The sequence below is a fragment of the Giraffa tippelskirchi genome, chromosome 13 (genome assembly GCF_054371585.1).
Source record: "Giraffa tippelskirchi isolate mGirTip1 chromosome 13, T2T-mGirTip1v1.2.pri, whole genome shotgun sequence".
Lineage (NCBI taxonomy): Eukaryota > Metazoa > Chordata > Mammalia > Artiodactyla > Giraffidae > Giraffa > Giraffa tippelskirchi.
The window spans coordinates 28248615-28261334 of NC_137287.1; the positions used below are offsets into that span (position 1 = coordinate 28248615).

General features: G+C 37.9%; 1 long non-coding RNA gene across 1 annotated transcript in view; it reads left to right on the forward strand.

Moving 5' to 3' along the window:
- The window catches only part of LOC145532070 (uncharacterized), a 79969-nt gene that overhangs the window by 13847 nt on the left and 53402 nt on the right, over positions 1–12720 (forward strand). The window lies entirely within an intron of this gene.

Genomic DNA, 12720 nt, shown 5'->3' on the forward strand with positions numbered 1-12720 from the left:
TTTGGCTTATTGTTACACAGAAGTGTGTTCATTTCTAAATATTTGGGGATTTTCAAAAGATCTTCTTAATTCCTAGTTTAATTTCACTGTGGTTTGGGATCATGTGCCTTTGAAAAGAATGTGTATTCTGTTGCTGGGTGAAGCATTGTACAGTATGAACATCAATGTCAAACTGACTAATAGTATTGTTTAAATCTCTTTTTAAATAAAATCCTTATTGATTTCTTCTTGACTTTTCTATCAATTACTGAGAGAGATTATTGACATCTTTTCTTGTAATTATGGATTTGTCTATCCCTCTGTGAAGTTCTGTCATTTTTTTGTTTCCTGTAGTTTGTTGTTAGGTGCATAAACATTTAGGATTCTTTCGACTTCATGAATCTGTCATTATGAAATGACCTCCTTTTTTTAATTTATCTTTTTAATTGAAGGATAATTGCTTTACAGAATTTTGTCGTTTTCTGTCAAACATCAACATGAATCAGCCATAGGTGTACATATGTCCCCTTCCTCTTGAACCTCCCCCCAGCCCCCTCCCCATTCCACCCCTCTAGGTTGATACCAAGTCCCTGTTTGAGTTCCCTGAGACGTACAGTAAATTCCCCTTGGCTATCTATTTTACATATGGTGATGTAAGTTTCCATGTTACTCTCTGCATACATCTCACCCTCTCCCCACTCTCGCCATGCCCATACGTCTGTTCTCTATGTCTGTTTCTCCATCGCTACCTTGCAAATAAATTCATCAGTAACATTTTTCTAGATTCTTTATATATGCGTTAGTATACAATATTTATCTTTCTCTTTCTGACTTACTTCACTCTGTTTAATAGGCTCTAGGTTCATCCACCTCATTAGAACTGACTCAAATGCTTTCCTTTTATGGCTGAGTAATATTCCATTGTGTATATGTACTATAAGTTCTTTATCCATTCATCTGTTGATGGACATCTCGGTTGCTTCCATGTTCTAACTTTTGTAAATAGTGCTGCAATGAACATTGGAGTACATGTATCTTTTTCAATTTTGGTTTCCTCAGGGTATATGCCTAGGGGTGGGATTGCTGGGTCATATGGTAGTTTTATTTCTAGTTTTTTAAGGGATCTTCATACTATCTTCTGTAGTGGCTGTATCAATTTACATTCCCACCAACAGTGCAAGAGCGTTCCCTTTTCTCCACACCCTCTCCACACCTTCCCTTTTCTCCACACTCAGCATTTATTGTTTGTGGACTTTTTGATGATGGCCATTCTGACTGGTGTGCGATGGTATCTCACTGTAGTTTTGATTTGCATTTCTCTAATACTGAGCTATGTTGAGTGTCTTTTCATGTGTTTGTTAGCCATCTGTATGTCGTCTTTGGAGAAATGTCTGTTTAGGTCTTTTCCCCACTTTTTGATTGGGTTGTTTGTTTTTCTGGTATGGAGTTGTATGAGCTGCTTGAATATTTTGGAAATTAATCACTTGTCAGTTGTTTCATTTGCTATTATTTTCTCCCATCCTGAGGGTTGCCTTTTCACCTTGTTTATAGTTTTCTTTGCTGTGCAAAAGCTTTTAAGTTTAACTGGGTCCCACTTGTTTACTTTTGTTTTTATTTCCATTACTCTAGGAGGTGGGTTGAAATGACCTTCTTTATCTTTGCTCTGGAATCTCTGAAATTTTGTCTTATATAAATATAGCCATTCCAATAATTGATTAGTATTAGCATTGGATACCTTGCCTATATGATTCTTTTTAATTTTTATCTGTGTCTTTATATTTAAAGTGTTTCTTATAGGCCACACAGAGTTTGGTTTTGCTTTTTTAGCAAATTATGAAATTATGTCTTTTAACTGAATTATTTAGACCATTTAAATTTAATGAGACAATTGATATGAATGTTTAAATTTATCATCTTACTATTTGCTTTCTATTTGTCCCATCTGTTTTTTCCTTCCCTTTTCTCTCTTCTTATACATTTTTGATTTTGTTAGATTTTATAGTTGCATTAATCCCTTTGTTTGACTTATTAGATATTACTTTTTTTAAGTTTAGTGTTTGCTATAGGGCTCCCCTGGTGGCTCAGATGGTAAAGAATCTGCCTGAAACTGAAATGTGGGTTCAATCCCTGGGTTGGAAAGAACCCTTGGAGAAGGGAATGGCTACCCAGTTCAGCATTCTTGGCTGGAGAATTCCATGGACAGAGGAGCCCGGCAAGCTACAGTCCTTGGGGTGACAAAGACATGATTGAGTGACTTTCACAGGATTCATAATATACATTTTTAACTTATTACTGTCCACCATTAAGTGATACTATACCACTTAATATATAACGTATTTTACAATAATATGCTCCCATTTCTCTTCCTGACCTTTATATTATTGTTTTCATATATTTCACTTTTACATATGTTGTAAAGCCCATTTTGTTGTTAATTTTGTTTAAGTAGTTAACCTTTAGGAGATTTTAGGAGACACATACATGGTGTATGTATACAATGGTATACTCAGTTCAGTTCAGTCACTCAGTTGTGTCCAACTCCCTGCAACCTCGTGTACTGCACAACGCCAGGCTTCCCTGTCCATCACCAACTCCTGGAGCTTGCTCGAACTCATGTCCATCGAGTCAGTGATGCCATCCAACCATCTCATCCTCTGTTGTCCCCTTCTGCTCCTGCCTTCAATATTTCCCAGCATCAGGATCCTTTCTAATTAGTCAGTTCTTTGCATCAGGTGGCCAAAGTCCTAGAGTTTCAGCTTCAGCATCAGTCCTTCCAATGAATATTCAGGAGTGATTTCCTTTAGGATTGACTGATTTGATCTCTTTGCAGTCCAAGGGACTCTCCAGAGTCTTCTCTAACACCAGAGTTCAAAAGCATCAATTCTTCTGCACTCAGCTTTCTTTATGGTCCAGCTCTCACATCCATACATAGCTACTGGAAAAACCATAGCTTTGACTTGATGGACTTCTGTCGGCAAAGGAATGTCTCTGCTTTTTAATGTGCTGTCTACTTTGGTCATTGCTTTTCTTCCAAGGAGTGAGTGTCTTTTAATTTCATGGCTGCAGTCATCATCTGAAGTCATTTTGGAGCACCCCAATAAAGTCTCTCACTGGTTCCATTGTTTCCCCATCTATTTGCCATGAAGTGATGGGACCAGATGTCATGATCTTGGTTGTTAGAATGTTGAGTTTTAAGCAAACTCTTTCACTCTCCTCTTTCATCAAAAGGTTCTTTAGTTCTTCTCAGCTATAAAAAAAGAATATGTTGCCATTTACAAAAACATGGATGGATTAAGTTAAATAAGTGAAGCATCCTTTGAGAAAGATAGGTGTTAACTTTTCTATAAATGTTTGGTAGAATTCACCTATGAAGCCATCTGGTCCTGGACTTTTATTGGGCGTTTTAAAATTACTGATTTATTTTCGTTACTGGTTATTGATCTGTTCATGTTTTCTATTTCTTCCTCATTCAGCTTTGAGGGATAGTACATTTCTAGGTTGTCCATTTTATTGGCATATAATTGTTTGTAGTAGTCTCTTATGACCTTTTGAAGTTCTATAATATTGGTCATAACTTCTTTTTCACTTCTGATTTTATTGATTTTGGCCCTCTCTTTTTCTTGATGAGTCTGGCTAAAGATTTATCAATTTTGTTTCTTTTCAAAGAACCAATTCTCAGTGTTATTGAGCTTTTCTATTGTTTTGTAGTCTCTATCTCTGCTCTGCTTATTATGATTTCTTCCCTTCTATTAACTTTGGGTTTTGTTTGCTCTTCTTTTTCTAGTTCCTTTAGGTGTAAGTTTAGGATGTGTGTTTGATATTTTTCTTGTTTCCTGAAGTAAGCTTGTATCATTATGAATTTCCCTCTTAAGACTGCTTCTGCTGCATCCCATAGAGTTTGGATTGTTATGTTTTCATTTCTGTTTGTCTCCAGGTATGTTTAAGTTTGTTCTTAGATCTCTGCAGTGATCCATTGATTCTTCAGTTGCATATTGTTTAGCCTCTACATGTTAGTGTGTTTTTCTCTTCAGTTTTTTTTTTTTTCCTTGTAGTTGATTTCTAGTTTCATAGTGTTGTGGTCAGAAAAGATGTTTAATATGATTTCAATTTTCTTAAAATTACCAAGGCTTGTTTTGTGTCCTAGTATGTGATCTATCCTGGAGAATGTACCACGTGTTGGAATTATATAATATTTGTCTTTTTTGACTGGCTTATTTCACTTAACATAGGATCCTCAATGTTCATCCATGTACAGTGCACTGGAATTTCCTTTTTAAAGGGCTGAATAATATTGCATGGTATGGGCATGGTTTTGTTTATCCATTCATTTATCAATGAACACTTGGGTTGCTGCCACCTATTGGCTATTGTGAATAATTCTGCTAAGCACAGGTGTGTATAAATATTTCTTTAGGATGTTGCTTTCAATTCTTTTGGGTATATACCCAGAGTGGAACTGCTGGACCACATGTAATCTATGTTTAATTTGTTTTGAAAGGACTGCCATATTGTTCTATGTAGCAGCTGCACCATTTTACATTCCCATGAATGACAAGGATCCCAATTTCTTTTCCAAATCTTCACCAGTACCTGTTATTCTGTTTTACTGAAAGAGTACCCATCCTAGTGGGTGTAAGGTGATATCTCATTTGATTTTGGTTTGTATTTCCCTAATGATTAATGATGACAGAGGATGAAATGGTTGGATGACATCACTGACTCAATGGAGTAAAGTCCATTTGAGTAAAATTTGAGTAAACTCCAGGAGTTGGCGATGGACAGGGAGGCCTGGAGTGCTACAGTCCATGGGGTCGCAAAGAGTCAGACATGACTGAGTGACTGAACTGAACTGACGGAATGATTAATGATGTTGAGCATTTTTCCATGTGTTTTATTGATCATTAATATACCTTCTTTGGAGAAATGCCTGTTTCAGTTGTTTGTCCATCTTTAAATTGGGCTGTTTTTGTCTTTTGTTATTGAATTGCAGAAGTTCTTGATATATCCTGTCAATGTTTGCTTTATATATTTAGAGTTTGTGATTTTTGCATGTTTGTAATCATTATATTCTTGGTGAATTGACCCTTTCATCAATATGTAAAGTCCTTCTTTATCTGTTGCAGTAGTTTTTTTTTTATTCTTTAAAAATTTAAAGTCTATTTTGTTTGATATTAGTGTAGCTACTCCTGTTCTCTTGTGGTTACTATTTGCATGGAATAACTTTTTCCATTCTTTCACTTTAAATCTATGGATTTCCTTAGCTCTAAAGTGAGTCTCTCATAGGCAGCATCAAGTTGGATTCTCTTTTAAAATCCATTCTGCCAATCTGTGTCTTTTAATTGGGGGAATTTAATCTACTTACATTTAATTATTGATAGGGAATTGCCATTTTATTTGCCTTCGGTATGTTTTGTGCCTTTGTGTCCCTCGCTTCCATATTGCCTTCCTTTGTGTTTACACAGTTTTTTTCAGCAGTGACATGTTTTGATTCCCTTCTCATTTTCTTTCCTGTATATTCTCCATGTATTTTGTGTTGTACAAAACACACTGTGATTGTGTTTAATATACTAAGGTTATAAAAATAGTGATTACATTTTTTTTAATGTTTATTGATTTATTTGGCTGCTCTGGGTCTTAGTTGCAGCATGTGGGATCTAGTTTCCTGACCAGGGATTGAACCCGGGCCCCCGGCATTGGGAGTGCGAAGTCTTAGCCACTGGAAAAGGTTATGAAAATCCATTTAAACTGAGAACTGTTAAACTTTTCTCACATAGAAAATTCTACTTCTTTACAGCTCCTCTATACCCACCTTTGTTGCTGATGTCACAAACTACAACATTATTTGTTATGTACCCACTAATATAGACTTAGAGTTAATATTATGCTTTTCTCTTTTAAATCTTATTATGAATGAATAAAAATTGGAGTTAAGATCTAAAATGACAATATTACAGGTTTTTACTTTTCCTTATACCAATATCTACCTTTTACTAGAGAATCTTATTTTTCATAGGACTTTGAATTACTGTCCATCATCCTTTCATTTCAACTTGAAGGAGTCCTTTAAGCATTTCTTGTCAGGCTGGTCTAGTGGTGATAGCTCTTTTAGTTTTTGTTTATCCGAGAGTGTCTTAATTTCTCCCTCATTTTTGATGGACACTTTGTTGTATATAGAATTTTCAGTTGACATTTTTTTCGTTCAGCACTTTTTCATTTTCTCCCCAGCTTTACTGAGGTATAATCAAATGTATATATGTACAGTATATTTGAACAATCTACACAGTTTGAAAGGATAATCATAGTCAAGCTAATTAACACATTCATTATCTCACATACGGACCATTTTTTTTGAAATGCGATGAAAATATTTAAGATCTACTCTTTCAGCAAATTTCAGTACGATACAGTATTGTTAATGGTTTTCACCATGCTCTACATTAGATCCCCACAACTTAATTCATCTTATACTTGCAAGTTTGTTCTCTTTGACCAATATCTTGCCACTCCTTCCTCCACTCCTGTACCTGATAGTCATCACTACTCTCTGTTTCTGTGAGGTTGGCCTTAATTATCACGTATTAAGGGATATCATCTAGTATTTGTCATTTTCTGGCTTACTTCACTTAGTATAATGCTCTCAAGTTTTATCCATTTTGTTGCAAATGACAGGATTTCCATCTTTTATAAGAGTGAATAATACTCCTGTGTGAGTGTGTATCACATTTTCTTTATCTGTTCATATGCCGATGGGCATGTACGTTGTTTCTGTATCTTGGCTACTGTAAATAATACTTCAATGAACATGAAAGTGAAGATATCTCTTTGAGATACTGATTTCATTTCCTCTGGATATGCATCAAGAGGTGGGAAGACCATATCATATGGTAGTTCTATGTTTAAGTTTTTGAGGAACCTCCCTACTGTTTTCCATAAAGACTGTACTAATTTACATTTCCACTAACAGTTCACAATAGTTACCTTTTCTCCACATCCTCATCAACACTTGTTATCTTTTGTATTTTTTTAATTTGTTTTTTTAATCTTTGGCTGCACTTAATGGCATGTTGATGAAAGTGAAAGAGGAGAGTGAAGAAGTTGGCTTAAAGCTCAACGTTCAGAAAACTAAGATCATGGCATCTGGTTCCATCACTTCATGGGAAGTAGATGGGGAAACAGTGGAAACAGTGTCAGACTTTATTTTTTTTGGCTCCAGAATCACTGCTGATGGTGACTGCAGCCATGAAATTAAAAGACGCTTACTCCTTGGAAGGAAGGTTATGGCCAACCTAGATAGCATGTTTAAAAGCAGAGACATTACTTTGCCAACAAAAGTCCGTCTAGTCAAGGCTATGGTTTTTCCAGTAGTCATGTATGGATGTGAGAGTTGGACGGTGAAGAAAGCTGAGCGCTGAAGAATTGATGCTTTTGAACTGTGGTGTTGGAGAAGACTCTTGAGAGTCCCTTGGACTGCAAGGAGATCCAATCAATCCATCCTAAAGGAGATCAATCCTGGGTGTTCATTGGAAGGTCTAATGTTGAAGCTGAAACTCCAATACTTTGGCCACCTCATGCGAAGGGTTGACTCATTGGAAAAGACCCTAATGCTGGGTAGGATTGGGGGCAGGAAGAGAAGAGGACGACAGAGGATGAGATGGTTGGATGGCATCACTGACTCGATGGACATGGGTTTGGGTAAACTCCGGGAGTTGGTGATGGACAGAGAGGCCTGGCGTGCTGCAGTTCATGGGGTCGCAAAGAGTCGGACACGACTGAGCGACTGAACTGAACTGAACTGAACTGAGTGGCATGTTGGATCTTAGTTCCCCAACCAGGGATCCAACCTGCATGCCCTGCACTGGAAGCATAGAGTCTTAACCACTGGACCACCAGGGAATTCTCTCGCTTGTCTTTTTGATGAGAGCTATCCTAATAGGTGTGAGTTAATATCCCACTGTGGTCTTGATTTGCATCTCCCTGATGATTAGTGATGTTGAGCATCTTTTCATATACCTGTTGGCCATTTGTACAGGTATACCTTAGAGATATTGCAGGTTCATTTGCAGACCACTAAGTAGAGTGCATCAATGGATTTTTTAGTTTCCCAGTGCATATAAAAGTTATGTTTATGCTATACTGTAGTCTGTGTACAATAGCATTATGTTTAAAAAACAGTGTACATAAAACTTTAAAAATACTTATTGCCAAAAAATGGTAATCATTGAGCCTTCAGCAAGTCATAGTATAAATTCAAAGATCACAAATAATAATAATGAAATAGTTTGTATTATTTTGAGAGTTACCAAAATGTGACACAGAGACTCAAAAATAGTAAATGCTATTGGGAAAATGGCACTCAATAGACTTGCTTGACAAAGGGTTGCCACAAATATTCATTTGTAAAAAAAAAATGCAGTATCTGTGAAGTGCAATAAAGCGAAGCACAATAAAACAAAGTCTGCTTATATGTCTTCTTTGGAAAAAAATGTCTATTCATATCCTTTGCCCATTATTAGATGGGTTATTTGTTTTTGATTTTGATGTTGAGTTGTATGATTTGTATATTAACTTATCAGATATATAGTTTGTGAATATTTTCTGTTCTGTTGTGTTGCCTTTTCATGTTTTTTGTTTCCTTTGCTGTGCAGAAACTTTTTAGTTTGATAGAGTTCCACTTTTTGCTTTTTTGCTTTTGTTGCTGTGCTTTTGGTATATCTAAAGTCATTGCCAAGACCCATGTTAAGGAGATTTTCCTCTACGTGTTCTTCTTGGAGTTTTATTGTTTCAAGACTTACATTTAAGGCTTTAATCCATTTTGAATTAATTTTTGTGTGTGGTGTCAGATGAGGTGAGGGTCCAGTTTCATTCTTTTGCATGTGGATGTTGAGTTTTCCCAGCACCATTTATTGAAGAGACTGTCTTTTCCCCATTGTATACTCTTGGCTCCTTAGTCATACATTAGTTGACATTATGTGTGGGTTTATTTCTGGGCCTTCTATTCTGTTCCATTGATCTATGTGTTTCTGTGGGTTTTTTTTGTTTTTTTTTGCTGTGTCATGCAGCTGTGGGATCTCAGTCCCTCGACTGGGGATAGAACCCGGCTGCAGCAGTGAAAGCCCAGTGTCCTAACCACTAGGCAACCAGGAAACTCCCTTATGTGTCTGTTTTTATGCCAATACCATACTGTTTGGATTACTATAGCTTTGGAGTATAGTTTGAAAGCAGGAAATGTGATGACGCTAGCTTTGTTCTTCTCTCTCAAAATTGTTTTGGCTCTTTGGGGGTCTTTTGTAGTTCCATACAAATTTTAGGATTGTTTTATTTCTGTGAAAAATGTCATTGGAATTTTGATAGGAATTGTATCTGTAGATTGCTCTGGGTAGTATAGACATTTTAACACTATTAATTCTTCCAGCCCATGAACATGGAATATCTTTCCATTTATTTGTATCTTCAGTTTCTTTCATCAGTGTCTTACAGCCTTCAGTAAACAAGTCTCTCACCTCCTTGGTTAAGTTTATACTGAAGTACTTTATTCTTTTTGATGCAATTCTAAACATTATTTCTTGAATTTCTCTTTCTCATAGTTCATTATTGGTGTACAGAAATGCAACTTATTTTTGTATATTAATTTTATATCCTGCAACTTTACTGAATTTAAGTTTTTTGGTGGCGTCTTTAGGGTTTTTCTATATAACATGTCATCTTCAGATAGTGATAGCTGTACTTCTTCCTTTCTAATTTAGATGACTTTTATTTCTTCTTCTTGCCTAACTGCTCTGGCTAGGACTTCCAGTGCTATGTTGAACAGGTGGTAAGAGTGGGCAACTTATTGCTTTTTTTTTTTTTTGACATGTGCATACTGTTATATTTATTTATGGCTGTTCTGGGTCTTTGTTGCTGCACACGGGTTTTCTCTAGCTGTGTAGAGTGGGGGCTACTCTCTAGTTGTGGTATGTGGGCTTCTTATTGTGGTGGCTTGTCTTGTTGTGAAGCACAGGTTCTAGGTACACACGCTTCAGTAGTTGCAGCACATGGACTCAGTAGTTGCCACTTGGGCTCTAGGGTGCACAGGTTTCTGTAGTTGTGGCTCGAGGGTCCTAGAGTGTGCAGACTTCAGTAGTTGTGGTGCATGGGCTTAGTTGCTCTGAAGCATGTGGGATCTTCCTGGATCAGGGATTCAATCTATGTTCCTTGCTTTGGCAGGCAGATTCTTACCCACTGAGCCACTAGGGAAGTCCTTGTTCCTCATTTTAAAGGAAAGGCTTTCAGTTTTTCTTTCTTGTTGAGTCAATTTTTGGTAGGTTGTATTTTTCAAGGAATTTGTCTATTTTATCTAAGTTAATTGGCATGCAGTTGTTCATGGGATTCCTGTGTAATTCTTTTTCTTTTTAAGCTTATCTTTTTCCAACTGATAGAAAAGAAAAAGAGCAAATAAAGAAATCAAGTATTAGTAAACAAGTGTTAATATTTTGCTACATGGCTATGGAATTACTAAAGAAATAAATATAGAAAAAATTAAAACATTCAATATTAATTGAAGCCTACTTTACATTATTTGCAATATTATTCCTCTTTTTTGGAAGTATCTTGAATCTTGGTATTGACATGAATCTATATCTTTATACTTTATATAAAAAAGTGAACAGCATTGTTTTAAAATGTTACTTGAATTATGTAGGCTTCATTCTGCACTCATCCTGAGCCCCCTGAGATTGTTTCACGTTGATACATTAGATTTAGTTCATTTATGTAAATTGCTATGTTTAAATATTTGCAAGATGAAAGACATACAAGTTGTTTTCAATGTTTGCTTCGTAAACAATGCTTTCTTGTGGATTCTTGCATGTGATTATCTGTGTGCATGTGTTTCTCAAGGGTGAGTATCAAACAGTTGAGCTGCTGAGTCACGGGGTTTGTCTCTTCAACTTTACTAGATATCATAAATCATTCTATAGCTCCTAGGTTTTTGGATATGCTCAAGTGGCTCCACCCAAGTGGCACAGTGGTAAAAAAAATCCTGCCTGCCAATGCAGAAGACACACCTTTGATCCCTGGGTTGGGAAGATCCCCTGGAGGAGGAAATGGCAACCCACTCCAGGATTCCTGCCTGGGAAATCCATGGACAGAGGAGCCTTGCAGGCTACAGTCCACGGGGTCGCAGAGAGTCTGACACGACTGAGCGACTTCAGCACACATGCATGTGTGCAGGTGGCTCCAGAAGTCCCTGTCCAAGTGGGCAGCTTCGTGAGTCATTGTGCGTGGCCCCACAGTGGGCTTCACGTAAGATATCCCTGTCCTGTAACCCATGTTCTGATAGGAGTTTACCTAGTACAAGCTGTTAACCATCCATGTGAGTAGCTAGCTACTTTGTAAAATGTGTGATATTGAGGAGACTTGAGACACACCCAGTTGGGGTGAAACTGACATTAACTAAATCTGCTATCATCAATTGATTTTGTCATGTATCTGAACAAAGATGTTGGACTGTGTGTAACCGAGTGTACAGAAATGGTCTGGGTTCTGGGACGTTAGAAGCTTGGTCTCAAATCCACATTCTGCTTTCTAATTTCAGGTGAGACATTTCCCTTCTCTGTCTTGAATTGCCATGTCTATTAAATGGGGACAGTAAGAGTTCCTCGCTCTTAGGCTTATGGTTAAACAAGGTTATACACAAAGTGTTTGGCACAGGGCCTGGCATCTAGCTGCATTGAATACATTTGCTATTTCTATTAACCTCTCAATTGCATTCCTGTGCCCTGGTGCTGGGTACCAGGGTGTGGGGAGAAGGGTGAGGACATGTATTGAGGTTAGAGCACCCAGGGCCATGGTCAGCAGCGTCCTCCTTGAATGATCTGTTGCGCAGCCGTATCCACAAGGGTAGTCAGATAGCTGACGAGTGGCCTTGCTTTTTGGCTAAGTATACACTGTATGTTTAATTTTAATAACCTGTCATAAAAATTAGCAGAAAAGACAGCCAGGATGTCCAGATGAGTTTCTTTCTGAATGTTAATATCCATCAGAAAGGGAAGCTATTTGTGGAAGTTGGAACGAAGGAATGGTCGTTAGGTGACTTGGGATTATGTGACATAGAAAGCTGTTGGTGACGTGTAGTTTGCACTTTCCTGAAACTGGTCTTCCCTGGACTCAGTGGAGGAGCTGTCATTCATCTCCAGCCATCACGAGGCGTGTGGGTGTGTCTGTTTACAAAGGCTTGGGTGGTCGCCTTGATTCAAGAGCAAGTGTGCTGCAGAGGATTGTAGAGATGCTAAATGGTGACTCTGTCCACACTCTGCAAGGCTTCTGGAGGCCTGTACTTCCCAAAGAAAACAGCGTTATCGCCAGAAGTCTTCAGCCCTTTGGGGTCTGGGAACCTTAAATGCCCAGCTGTCGACCCTTCCAAACTTTCTCAGCACTAGGTTTGTCCCCCTCGCTCCCTTGGTGACCCCCTCTCAGCATTTCTTGACCAGACTCTGTCCTGCAGCCAGACTTTGGTATCCAGCCCTCCACCTGGCACAAAGCAGGGCCTCAGCCAAAATCCCTTCTTAACTCTGACCTCGCCCAAGTGGTCTTCTCTGCTTGGACTGTCCTTTACACGTCCTAACACATCTCTTCCCTAAAGCTCCCAGCTCTGTCCCTTGCTCACTCCTGGGAAAGCCTGCGGCACTTCCTCTGTCCCCTCAGACATGGTTTTCTCTGCCTGAGGGCAGGATCCTGGGTGGCAACATGAGATGTTACAAGTGT